Source organism: Capra hircus, chromosome 2 (assembly GCF_001704415.2).
Source record: "Capra hircus breed San Clemente chromosome 2, ASM170441v1, whole genome shotgun sequence".
In the NCBI taxonomy this organism is placed as follows: domain Eukaryota; kingdom Metazoa; phylum Chordata; class Mammalia; order Artiodactyla; family Bovidae; genus Capra; species Capra hircus.
Window position 1 is genome coordinate 9,333,457 of NC_030809.1, and position 12,927 is coordinate 9,346,383.

The following is a 12,927-nucleotide window of genomic DNA, read 5'->3' on the forward strand; positions in this document are numbered from 1 at the left end:
ATTCAGCCAGAGCCCAGCAGGCCCTGAGACCTGACTTCTCTCTCGGGACTTCCGCCCCTTGCCTGCGTTCCGGCTGTGCGCGCCCCCACCCAGTTCACGCCACACCTCCTCTGCCGTCTCTCCCTCAGCCTCCTCCAACCCACTGCCTCTGTGAGATGACACCTACCTCCATCTAGGTTCCTTCAACCATTACATATAGCAAAGACTATAGGTTACATTACTGCAATGTATATTTGAAAGTTGCCAAATATACAATAGATGGTAAAATATATAATATACAATATATACATATATACAATAGATGGTAAAAGTTTTCATGGCAGGGGGGAAAATTTGAAACTACATGTGCTGACAGATGTTAAGTAAACTTCTTGTGGTAATCAGTTCCCAATATATGCAAACATTGAATCGAATAAAATAAGTACAATGTTATATGCTGATTACATCTCAATAAAAATGAATAATTTTGAAAAGTATCCTGGGCCCTCTTCGGCATGCTTGGCTCGCTCCTGGGTGCCAGGGATATAATGGTAAATAAAACAACAAGTTCCCCATGTCTGCTGCGTCGGCAGGTGGATTCTTCGCCACTGAGCCACCAGGGAAGCCTGGATTCCAGGAACTGTAATGGAAGACTCTCAGTGACGCTGGTTTCTAGATAGAAAGCATCATCTGATGTTATAGTTGCATCATCTGGGTTCTCAATGGGAAATGCAATTCACTAATTCCACGTGTGTGTGTGCTCAGTTGCTCAGTTGTGTCTGGCAAAAAAAGAGAAAGGAGAAAAAAGCAAAAGAGAAGGGATAAAAAAGGCAGGTTCCACCTATTACAAAGCTCACACTCTATGGGCGAATCTGATATTAAACCCAGAAGCCCACCAATGGCCACACAACTGCAAACTGAGTGCTGCAGAAAAGGAGCATGGTCTAAGAGTCAGACCGTGGGGGACTTCCCTTGTGGTCTCCCTGCTTCACTGCAGGGAGCATGGGTTTGATCCCTGATCGGGGAACTAAGATCTCTCATGCTGCATGCCATGTCATACAGCCAAAAAAAAAACTGAAATCAATAAATGGCTTTTTAAAAAGACTCAGACGGTGGGAAGGAGGGATAAATTGGGAGGTTGGGATTGATATATACACCCTACTATATTCAAAATAGGTAACTAATAAGGACCTACTGTATAGCTCAGGGACTCTACTCAATACTCTGTCATGACCTATATGGGAAAGGACTTTAAAAACAGAGTGGACATATGTGTGTGCAAAACTGGTTCACGGTCCTGTACTCCTGAAACTAAAACAACTATTGTTCAGCCGTGTCGACTCTCCGTGACCCCACGGACTGCAGCACACCAGCCTCCCCGTGCTTCACCATCTCCCGGAGTTTGCTCAAACTCACATCGATTGCATCAGTGATGCCATCCAACCATCTCATCCTCTGTCATCCCCTTCTCTTCCTACCCTCAATCTTTCCCAGCAACGGGGTCTTTCCCAATGAGTTGGCTCTTCCCATCAGGTGGCCAAAGTATCACAGTGGTTTTTAAAATGTACAGACCAGAAAGGCATGATTAATACAACAACAAAAAAAGATGAAGAACCAGACGGTGGTCTTCTGAGGCCAGTACGGGAGTGTGGAGGGGCCAGGTGAGGGACTGAGGCCGGGGAGGGCATGTCAGCCAGGGGGAGCTGCTGGAGGGGCCAGAGTGGAGTGTGATGGATGGAAGACCGGCTGGAGACGGAGGGGCCACACGACACAGACCCTGCATGCACGTGAAGGCCTGCTCGCCCCTGCTGGTCATCCCCCTGCTCCAGACCTTCCGTGGGGCCTGCTGTTGCCCTCCGTGACCCTTAGCTGGCCTTCGAGGTCTGCTCTACAGAGAGACCTGAAGGTCATTCTCCTCTCCTTTCCCCTCTTTGCCCCTCCATGTCCAGCCAGAAACATTTATCAAATGTCTCTGGTAACCAGACAACTGGGCGTATATACACAGCAGGCATGCCTGGGCTTACAGCAAGCAGCAGAGTGGATGTCGCTCCTGCCCTCTTGGAGGTGACAGGCCGCCTGTGTCCTGAACGGCTCCCTGCAGCGCTCCAGCCATCACCTTGATCACCAGTGGCTTCCTGTCTCCGACCCCACGAATGTTCCTCACGTGCTCTTCTCTACACTGAAACAAGGTGCATAGTTTAAAGATACAACTCTGCCTTTCTTACGTCTGAGTCGTCCTGCGGCTGCTCATGTCTCGGTCTTGGGTTTGTTTGCTCTGTAGCTATCACAGTCTGTAATTATTATTTCTTTTAAATATTTATTTGGCTGCACCAGGTCTTCATTGCAGCATGCATACTCTTAGTTGAGGCATGTGGGATCTAGTTCCCTGACCAGGGATGAAACTTGGGCCTCCTTGAATTGACAGCACAGAGTCTTAGCCACTGGACCACCAGCGAAATCCCTCAGTCTGTAATTATTCATCTGTTTACTGGCTTAGGTAAAAATGGAAGCTCTGAAAATTATGGCAAATTGAACATATGCGTCTAATTTCACTCCCTCCCCAAAGTTCACTAAAGCTACAGTAAAGGGATTTTGTTTAAGGCACAAACCCTTTAATACAAGCAGAATGAGGGAGAAGACAAGAGTAGGGCATTGGAAGCTGGAAAGAGATGGTCAGGTGGTAACTACACTGCAAACCCAAGGAAACCACTGCCTAATCTGGGTGTGGGGAAGGAAAGCTGGCCCAGGTTAGATCCCCAGCTCCCCTAAAAGGCTTGGGTACCTCTTTAAATGGGGGTGGGAAATGAAAAAAGGAGAAGAGGTTGGAAGATGTTTCAGGATCAGAACTGTTAGGTTCCTACGTCCCTTCCCCAATCCTGGAAGGAAACCGGAGGTTTATTCTCTAGACAGAATTAAACAGGGACGGTAGACCATTGGCATATTAGAGGGTGGGGGTATCTTCCAAATCAGGCAGTGAAGTGATTTTATATACTGGGAGAGCTGAGACACCTCCCAGCCTGTTTCCCAGCTTGCCTTCCAGAAAGCTGGCAGCCATGGCTTTGCTCTCTGAGCAAGAGGATCAGAAAAGTTCTCTCAAAACTAATCTGGCCTGACTGAGAGGAAGGACTTACAGACACATCTTCAGAGAGAGAATTAGTGCATGCAGGAGGTAAGAATGGGATGTTCTTTTAAAAAGAAACAAACATCAACAACAAAAAATCCTTGCAAATTAAAAATTCAGTTGGGACTTCCCTGGTGGTCCAGTGGTTAAACATCCACCTGCCAATGCAGGGGACACAGGAAGATTCCACAAACCTGGGGCAACGAAAGGCATGCAATTACTCACAGTTACTGAGCCTGGGCTCTAGGGCCCGAGAGCCGCAACTACTGAAGACCAGGGGCCTTAGAGCCCAGGCTCTGTCACAAAAGAGGCCACTGCAGTGAGAAGCCCACTCACCATAGCCAGAGAGCAGCCCCCACTCACTGCAGCTGGAGAAAGCCCTGGCACAGTCATGAAGACCCAGTGCAGCCAAAAAAATAAAATAAGGCAATAACTTAATTAAAGCTGCAGGGGAAGGGTTGGAAGACAAATTTGAGGAAATCTTTCAGAAAGTAAAACAAAGAAAATAAGAGAGAGAAAAGCAGAGAGAGAGAGAGAGAAAAGAAAACTAGAGTACTACTCCGAGACACTCAACATCTGAATAACAGAAATTAAAGAAAGAGAAAGCAGAAAGAAACAGAGAGGAAGTGTCATCAATTAAAAATCGAAGAAAATTCCCAGAACTGAGGGACATAATGTTTTCATGTTGAAAGGTGTCTCCAAGGCAAAAATATACAGTGGAGAAAAGACAATCTCTTTAACAAGTGGTGCTGGGAAAACTGGTCGACCATTTGTAAAGAATTAAACTAGAACACTTTCTAACACCACACACAAAAATAAACTCAAAATGGATTAAAGATCTAAATGTAAGACCAGAAACTAATGGGACCTGATTAAACTTAAAAGCTTTTGCACAACAAAGGAAACTATAAGCAATGTGAAAAGACAGCCTTCAGAAAGGGAGAAAATAATAGCAAACGAAACAACTGACAAAGAATTAATCTCCAAAATATACAAGCAGCTCATGCAACTCAATACTAGAAAAATAAATGACCCAATCAAAAAATGGGCCCAAGAACTAAAGACATTTCTCCAAAGAAGACATACAGATGGCTAACAAACACATGAAAAGATGCTCAACATCACTCATTATCAGAGAAATGCAAATCAAAACCACAGTGAGGTACCATCTCACGCCAGTCAGAATGGCTGCCATCAGAACGTCTACAAACAATGAATGCTGGAGAGGGTGTGGAGAAAAGGGAACCCTCTGACACTGTTGATAGGAATGCAAACTAGTACAGCCACTATGGAGAACAGTGTGAAGATTCCTTAAAAAAGTGGAAATAGAACCACCATACGACCCAGCAATGCCACTGCTGGGCAAACACACCAAGGAAAGCAGAATGTAAAGAGACGTGTACCCCAGTGTTCATCGCGGCACTGTTTACAATAGCCAGGACATGGAAGCAACCTAGATATCCGCTGACAGACAAATGGATAAGAAAGCTGTGGTACATATACACAATGGAATATTACTCAGGTATTAAAAAGAACACATTTGAGTGAGTTCTAAAGAGGTGGGATGAATCTGGAGCCTATTATACAGAGTGAAGTAAATCAGAAAGAAAAACACCAATACAGTATATTAACGTACATGTATGGAATTTAGAAAGATGGTAATGACCACCCGATATGCAAGACAGCAAAAGAGAAACAGATATAAAAAACAGATTTTTGGACTCTGTGGGAGAAGGCGAGGGTGGGATGATTTGAGAGAATAGCATTGAAACATGTATATTACCATATGTGAAATAGATGACAGTCCAAGTTCGGTGCCTGAAACAGGGCACTCACAGATGGTGCACTGGGACGATCCAGAGGGATGGGGTGGGGAGGGAGGTGGGAGTGGGGTTCAGGACGGGGGAACACGTGTACACCCATGGCTGATTCATGTCAATGTATGGCAAAAACCATCACAATGTTGTAATTAGCCTCCAATTAAAATTAATTAATTTTTAAAAAAAGAGAGAAAGGTGTCTCCAAGTGCTCAGTGCGATGGATGGAAATGGACCTGTCCCAAAGGTACTGTCTTGAGCTATCAGAGCTTGGGGGTGGCAGGTGGGGGGGCAGGAGGGCAGGGGCCGTGAGATGCAAAGAGAAGACCCGGTAGCTTCCAGAGCAGAAGAGACCCCACACAAAGCACCAGGGATCAGGATGCCTTTGGACTTCTCATAACACTGAAAGAAAATAATCTCCAAGGAGAGTTTTTTAATAATAATGATAGCAAAACTCCTGTCACTTACGATGTGCCAGGTACTGTTCTAAGAGTTTTCATATATCCTGTACTGAGCCACATTATTAAGGGCGAAGATAGAATGAAGATATTTGCAGACTTATAAGGTCTCAAAAATCCTCTTTCCCAACAAACTGTTGGAGGAGGCACTCCACTGAAAGGAGGGTAAAAAAAGCAGCAGTCCCAGGGATATCCAAAGGAGGAATAAGGTCAGAGATGGCCCTGAAGACCCCAGGATCAGAAAGGCGCTCCCTTGGAAGCCTAAGCTTCTGATTTCTGCGACTCTCCCCAGGGCTCTGGCATGCTGGGGTGGGGGTGGGGTTGTAAGTGTTCTCTAAGGAGGCAGGGAAAAGCCAAACAGAAGAAAGCATTTCCGCTGCTTTGTCCAATCAGAGCTCAGAGGAATAGATCCTGAATCTCCAGGGATCTCAAGCTCCAGGAATTTATTGATTTATCAATCCAAATTAAATATACCTAACTTTGTATACCTATTTTTTTAAGGGCCTCCAGATTGTATAAACTTGAAACCCTACGAAGTCTGGATCTTTCCCTGCTCAGAATGAGAACTGTTCACCAAATAGAAAGGGCCAATACTCCAGATTGGAGCAGAAGGTAGGCTCCAAGGAAAGTTCCCTTTAAGAAGATGGAACTGACAGAAAACCTGATGTGGTGGTCATGGAGCTCGTCTCCCAGAGCCCTCTTCAAGGAACGGCTGGTGGCCCCGGGGGCAGTTTGGACAGCTGACCACTTCCAGCTGTTAGCTCCTTCAGGGTCGGTCTCTGATGCAGAGAGCTGCATTGAAAATACAGATCCTTCCTGGGGCAGCCCATAGCGGGGACTGAGTCAGGCAGAAAGGCCTGGCCATTTCAGCGGGCTTCAGGACACTCTTAGATGGGCCATACTTGCTCCAGGGCTCCCTGCCGGGCGAGAGGAAGCTTTCCAGGCCTCAGTAGAGTTCCTTTCGCCCTGCCCCCTCTGCTTCCAGCACTGCCACTTGAGAGGTGTTGATCCCTACTAAACGTCTCTATCTCCATCTCTGCTGCCAGAGACCCCATGCTGAGACACCTGATTCATAGGAACCTCTTGAGAAGAGATTCAGATAACCAGTGGAGGGTGGGACATATACAAATTAAGCAAGTGACAAAACAGGACGCTTGCTAACTCTGGGGAAAACAAAAAGGTGGACAGGACAGGACAAATAACCATAGCGCACATATGGCAACGCACACAGCGACGACCGAGCTAACCAAGATTATGCTGGCGATTTGGAGATGTGGGGATTATGCGTATGGTGGAGCCGGGGATGGGGAAAGAGGATTAAAACTGTATCTTCATAGTAGAGAATCAAAAGGTAGTGTTTAAACAAGAAACATCTAGGGACTCCCTTGAGGGTCCACTGTTTAAGGACTCTTCCTTCCCACTGGAGGGGGCATGGGACCTCTCCCTGGTAGAGGAACTAGGATTCCACATCCTGTGGAACAACAACAACAAAAAAACCAAAAAACTTTTAAACACCCCTAAAAAACCTGAAACATCTACAAGCGGCAAGATGAGATCAGAGATGACGGAGATGAATCTAAAATATAGTCAGTTAAGAGCTGAAAGTGTCCATAGATGTGTCTGTGAATGTGGAGATGAGGGAAAAGCGTAGTGGACCAGACCACCTTCTGTTTTCATAGAAAACCTTACAATCCTTGGTATGTCTTTAAACCACGTGTAAGTATCACTTGTTGTTTTTTTTTTTTTTTAAGAATATAAGCTTTCTGGTGGCAGGGACCATGAGAGTCTGGTTCTATAAAATCCCCACTTGAAGTAGGTGTTCAAAAAGTTGTTATTCGAATAATTGAAGTCACCTTACTTGAAGCTCTGAACAGCTCCTCATAAGGCATACATAGTATGATGATCACAATGCTTGTGATGCCTCCAGGGACTGCAGGTGGGGTCTGGCCCCGCAAATTCCTCTCCCTGACTCTTCCTCTCATGCCTCTTTCAGGTGCTCACAGGCACACTGTTCCTTTCTGCCTCAGGAACATTTGCACATGCTGTCCTTCTACCTAAAAAGCTCTTCATCATCATCACCTAGTTTTTTTCCATAAATCAGACTTCAGCTCAAATGTCACTTCCTCCAGGAGGTCCTCCTTGTCTTCTGTCTCCCTCTCTTTACCACCAGCAGGCTTATCCCAGGATCCCCAAGGACCTTATAGTTTATGTTACTACATTTACTCCTTATCTAGAAGACAGGGAGCCACCAAAGTGTTGCCAGCCAGGAAAGATAAGATCAAACATTCTGGTAGGTCTGGGGCTCAGAGAATTATGAACAGTAGCAAGCAGCTTACTTGGGACATAGATGACCCTTGCTCAACAAAAAGCGGCCTCATCCTACCTCCCCAGGGTACCTCGGTAATTCCCTATGTGTATTTTCCAGAATGGAGCATGGCTACCACTGGGCAGGGGGGATAATTTTAGTGGCATATGCCCAAATATTTTTCAGTTACATATTTTCTTAATGTACTGAAGAGTCGTGTCCGACTCTTTGTGACCCTATGGGGTGTGGCCCGCCAGGCTCCTCTGTCCATGGGATTTCTCAGGCAAGAAAAATGGAGTGGGTTGCCATTTCTTTCTCCAGGGGATCTTCCCGACCCGGGAATCAAATAGGAGTCTCTTCTGTCTCCCGCATCGACAGGCTGGCAGGCAGGTTCTTCACCACGAGAGCCGCCTTGGAAGCCCTAATTTTTATTTATTTATTTTTGACTGTGCTGGGTCTTCGTTGCTCTGCAGGCTTTTCTCTAGTTGCAGCGAGTGGGGGCTACTCTCCGGCTGCAGGGTGCAGACTTCTCACTGCAGTGGCTTCTTGTTGCAGAGCACAGGCTCTAGGGTGGGCAGACTTCAGTAGCTGCGGCACGTGGGCGCAACAGCTGTGGTTCCTGGGCTCTAGAGCACAGGCTCAATAGCTGCGTCACATGGGCTTAGCTGCTCTGCAGCACGTGGGATCTTTCCAGATTAGAGATAGAACCCATGTCTCCTGCATTGGCAGGCACATTCTTTACCACTGAGCCACCAGAGAAGCCCAAAGACTTACATATTTATTTCAACTGGTATTCAAAAATAAAACTTTCATACTAAACCCATGATTTCACGGCCATTATTGCTTAGGACAAACTTCATGAGGTTGATACTCAATTGACCAACTAAGATTTGGAGCCTCTTGGTCAAGTCAAATTTGTCACATACCCTAAAAATCCCTCCACGTCTTTCTCTATACAAGTCTCCTGCCTGAAACGCCTTTCCTACCCACTGCTTTGGAAATTCTATGTACCCTTCAAAGTCCCAGTTGAATCCCTGCTCAGGAACGTGGCCTTCAATTAGGGTAGGAGGTTGGCATAGTGGTTAAAAGCCAAGACTTATCAAATGAAAGTTTAGGCTTTGGGTGATAATGACATATCAATGTAGGTTCACTAATGTAACAAATGCACCATTCTCACTGTGAGATGTTCAAAGGGGGAGGAGGTTATGTGTTGGGGCAGTAGGCACAGGGAAACACTGCATCTTAACTTGATTTTGCTGTGAATGTAAAAATGCTGTTAAAAACAACAAAAAAAAAAGGGAGTTCCCTGGTGGCCGAGTGGTTAGGATTCTAGGTTTTTCACCGCAGAGGCTGCAGTCAGTCATTGGTGGGGGAACTGAGATCCTGCAAGCCCCATGCTTGGCTAAAAAAAAAAAAAAAAAAAGCCAAGGCTTAGAAATTTGATCCTTAGCTAGCTGTGTGACTTTGAGCAAGATACTTAACTTCTCTGAACTTTTCCTCATCTGTTGGCTAGGAATAATAGTGCCTACCCTTAGAGGACTGTGGTGAGAATTTAATGTCATCATGCATATAAAAGTAATCAGTAAATGTCTATCATACAGTAGACATACAGTAGCCCTCTTCAAAAGTAACCTGTTATTTTCATGAGTATGGGAAGCAACGAATATGACTTTCCCTAGTTACTTTAATTATTCGTCTTTGTATGCCTTTCACATAGTACGTGCTGAGGAAAAGCTGGCTGATTGTTGGAGAATTTGCTGCCTTTGGAAGGTGCCATTCTCCACATCTCCTTATTCAGTGAGCAACAAGATGCTGGCGGTTACTGGACGTCCACACCCGAGTCCCATGCCTTCCTGAGTAGGATCCACGGCGGCTGGGGGAAGCCCTGGTGACCGCTCCGCCGCCGCCATGGCAGCTTCAACCCCATTTCTGGAAGCTAGCTATGGAGAAGCAGGGTATCTAAAGTCAGTCTCCCCAAGGGCGGCCCTCCCGATGTCTTCGGGAACCTGTTCTCCCGCCCGGGCCGTGAGGAGTCTCTCCAGGAACCGGGCAAGGCGCTGCTCCCGGGGGCCACACGGTGGCGGCGTAGAGCCGAGTTCCGCGCCCCACCTGGGAAGCGCTGGCAGAGGCAAAGCCCCAAAGGGTGGCCTCCTGCTTCCCACCCTTTTACCAGGACAGTCACGGCATCCAGGCCGAGAGAACCGCGGGCCTAACCTCACTTCATTACCTCCGAGTGGACCCTCGACTCCCGACCCTAGGCCGGGCACTCCCGTTCGCTTGACTCGCCCTCCACGCCCGACAAACGCTGCCGGGGCTACCCCGCCGTGCCGCCAGTCCCGCGCAGCACACCTGGAGGGTACCGGGCCCGCTCGTGCTCAGAGTCAGGCTCCGAGCTCGCCGGACGCAGACCAAGCGTCCAGTCCCAACTCCCACAGTGCGCGGGTCCGAGGGATGGAGGTGGGCGTGGGCTCGGACTCAGAGGTCCTCACAGCCCGGACCTCCGGCCCGCTCCATCCTCGGCTTCCGCTTCCGGGCCTGCATCGTCTCCGAGCTTCTCTGAATGCCGCGAATCCCCTTCCTAACCATCCGAACGCAAGTCTCAAGGACTGAAAGCATCCCCAGGGCTCTACCTGTAGCGGGGTCCCCTTAACGACCGGGAGAGGTGAACAGGGCAAGCGCTAGCACATGCCGGGGCGGGGCTTTGGGGCGGGGCCTCGGGCGGCACTTTGGGGCGGGGCCCTGGGGGCGGGGCCTCCGAGCTAGCGCTCCCGCGGGCCGGGGAGGTACGCGAGGCGCGCGCAGGGTGCCGGGAGCGCGAACTACGCGGAAACGGGGTGGGGGATCAGGGGGAGGGGAAAGCGCGGGATTGGGGCCTGGGCGGACGCCGGGGGTGGTTTGAGTGAGCGAGAGCAGGGCCGGCTAAACCTGGGAGGTGAATAGCCTGGTCCTGGGGTTGGGCCCGGATTTGGGGCCCCAAAGTGGGAAGGGCAAAGTGGGAAGGGCCTGGGGTGGGGGGGCGAGGGGAAGAAATAAGCAGAAACCCCGCCCACTCTCCGACCTGGGTTTCTTGGAAAGAGCCAGGAAATCTTGGTTGGGGCTTGATCTGTAGGCCATGGTGTTTATAGAGAGGGCTGATAGGGGGCCCCATATGGTTTTTATAGAGATGGCTGATAAAACACCCATTTCCCCCACATTCCAGGAAGTTCTCAGGCTTGTGCCCCAAGTGTTTGGGGGGGCTCAGCAGCCCACTCCCCCACACGCTGAGGGGTGAGCCCCACCCCGAGAACCCAGGAAGGCCCTGTGGTCCCTCCAGAGCCTGCCTTCATCTTCAGTTTCAACGAGATTTGGGGGGAGAGAGGAAGTGTTGGGGGCCACAGGCCACATACGTCTCGAAAGATCTTCAGGCCCGAGGGCCTTCACTCTTTCCTCTAGCCTGGCTCCAGCAAACTTTACCCTCCTTAGCAGAGGTATTAGAGGGGTCCCCATGGGGAGAAATGGAGCAATTTCAACTGGCTTTTTTCTATTGCAGTCTGCAAAAAAGGATGTGGGGGGAGGACTGAAGATGAGGTGCCCTGTTAACTCTTCCTGCCCAGCCTAGTGGCTGGCAGGAGCTCAGCAACTGGGCTGAGGTGCGCAGAATCTCAGAGTCCTTTTGTTTTCTGGTGTTCGGGTCTGCTGTAGGCCTGGGAAACACAGCTAGAAACTCTCTATGCCTGTTTTTTAAGCCCCTTAAGTGTTTCTCTTTTGTGTAAAAATAATTCATGCATATTATATTTTTAAATTAAGCTTTACAAAAATATGGATTTGAAAATTGAAAAACGTCTTCACTGATAATTGCTTAACATGTATAAAAACAGACATGCATAAAGGGGTCAAACCACATATGGTTTTGCAACTTGCTGTACACTGTGGACATTTTTTATGTGTGTCATTTATAGAAATACTTCATTTTTAAGGAGTTCATAATATTCCAGAATACAGGTACCCCATAATTCTTTTGATCTTCTACTGATAAACATTTAGTTTTATGCTTATGTTTATAATGACCTTCGTGTTGTTTCATTTTAAAATGACAAATATGTGCTTATTGGAAAAAATGTAAATAAAATATTGATAAAGGCAAGAAATATGGATAAAGGCAGCACCATATTAGTACCAGCTAACTCCTTTATTTTGTAAGCTACATTTTATGGAACACTTACTGTATGCCAGATACCATGCTAAGTCATTCACGGAACAGCAATCAGGTTTGGAGAAATGTCTCCAGTGAGGCTTGCCCAAGGTCACACAGCTAGAAAGTGGCAGAGCCAGGACCCAACTTTATCTGATTCCAAAGCTTTCCTGGCATCTTCCTGTTAACATTCGGGTGTCTTTTCCTTCCAACTTTTTTTTTTTTTTTAAACATGCAACAGGACAAAAATACTCACATGTAAATATGCACTGTTTTTCCTCCTCCCCAGGCTTAGTTCTAAGGAACCTTTGTAAGGAGGGCAGAGGGAGACGAATAGACCTAAGTAGAAGACTGGAGAGACCTGGAGAAATTTCATTCCAGCCCCACTCAGGAAGAGCTGCTACTGAGAGAAGGGAGGGGAGTTGGCAGAGTTTGGGTGGTCAGGAATTTGGGAAAAAAGAGAAAAAAGGGAGAGCTTGGGGAGCTGCTGTAGCAGTGTGGAACTTTGAGGAAGAGAGATTTGGGAGGATTCTGAAAAGAGGTCTTGCCATGCGTTGTGCTGCGTAATCCCTTTGCAGTGTCCTCCAGAGAGCTTTGGTAACAAAGCCTTCTGTTTCCTGTCAGTGCTTTTTGCAGTTGGATCGATTTCTTTTGGGTGAGAAGGGAGCAAAAGAAGATGAGCTTTCTCCAGGTTCCCATGCATTTTGTTTACTTTTTCTTTTATGAAAATGAGATAGCCTCTCTACCCTTGCTCACTCAGTACCCACCCCCTAGAGCGCTCTGTCTTTCCCGTATCCCTCTCCAGTCCCCTCATCATTGAAGGCTCACCTCTCCACCTCTTTCCCTCCTGTTGGCCCTTGCTTTTTCCAAGTCCCTCATGATAGCCCAAATCAGGACAGATGACTGGCCCATTGCTGGTAGGCTATATTGAGTAGGAATTTTGCCACCACCAGAATCTCTTTGGTTACAAAAAAGCATGCTGGTCTGCTGGTTTTAGAAATCTCCTGGTGTCAAGCAGAGTACCCACGTTATCATTACCAGGGGAAGACTCTATAAACGCGTCTACCCATTTCCTT

At 47.6% G+C, this 12,927-nt stretch overlaps 1 long non-coding RNA gene across 2 annotated transcripts; it reads right to left on the minus strand.

The window, feature by feature from the left end:
- On the minus strand, nucleotides 268-10,366 carry LOC102168588. Of its 2 annotated transcripts, none has more exons than XR_309834.3 (3): nucleotides 10,311-10,366; nucleotides 2,004-2,158; nucleotides 268-758 (listed from the first exon to the last, which is right to left on the minus strand). It is a non-coding gene; the product is annotated as an uncharacterized LOC102168588 (long non-coding RNA). The 2 variants fall into 2 exon arrangements; XR_309835.3 differs by having other exon boundaries at nucleotides 9,908-10,366.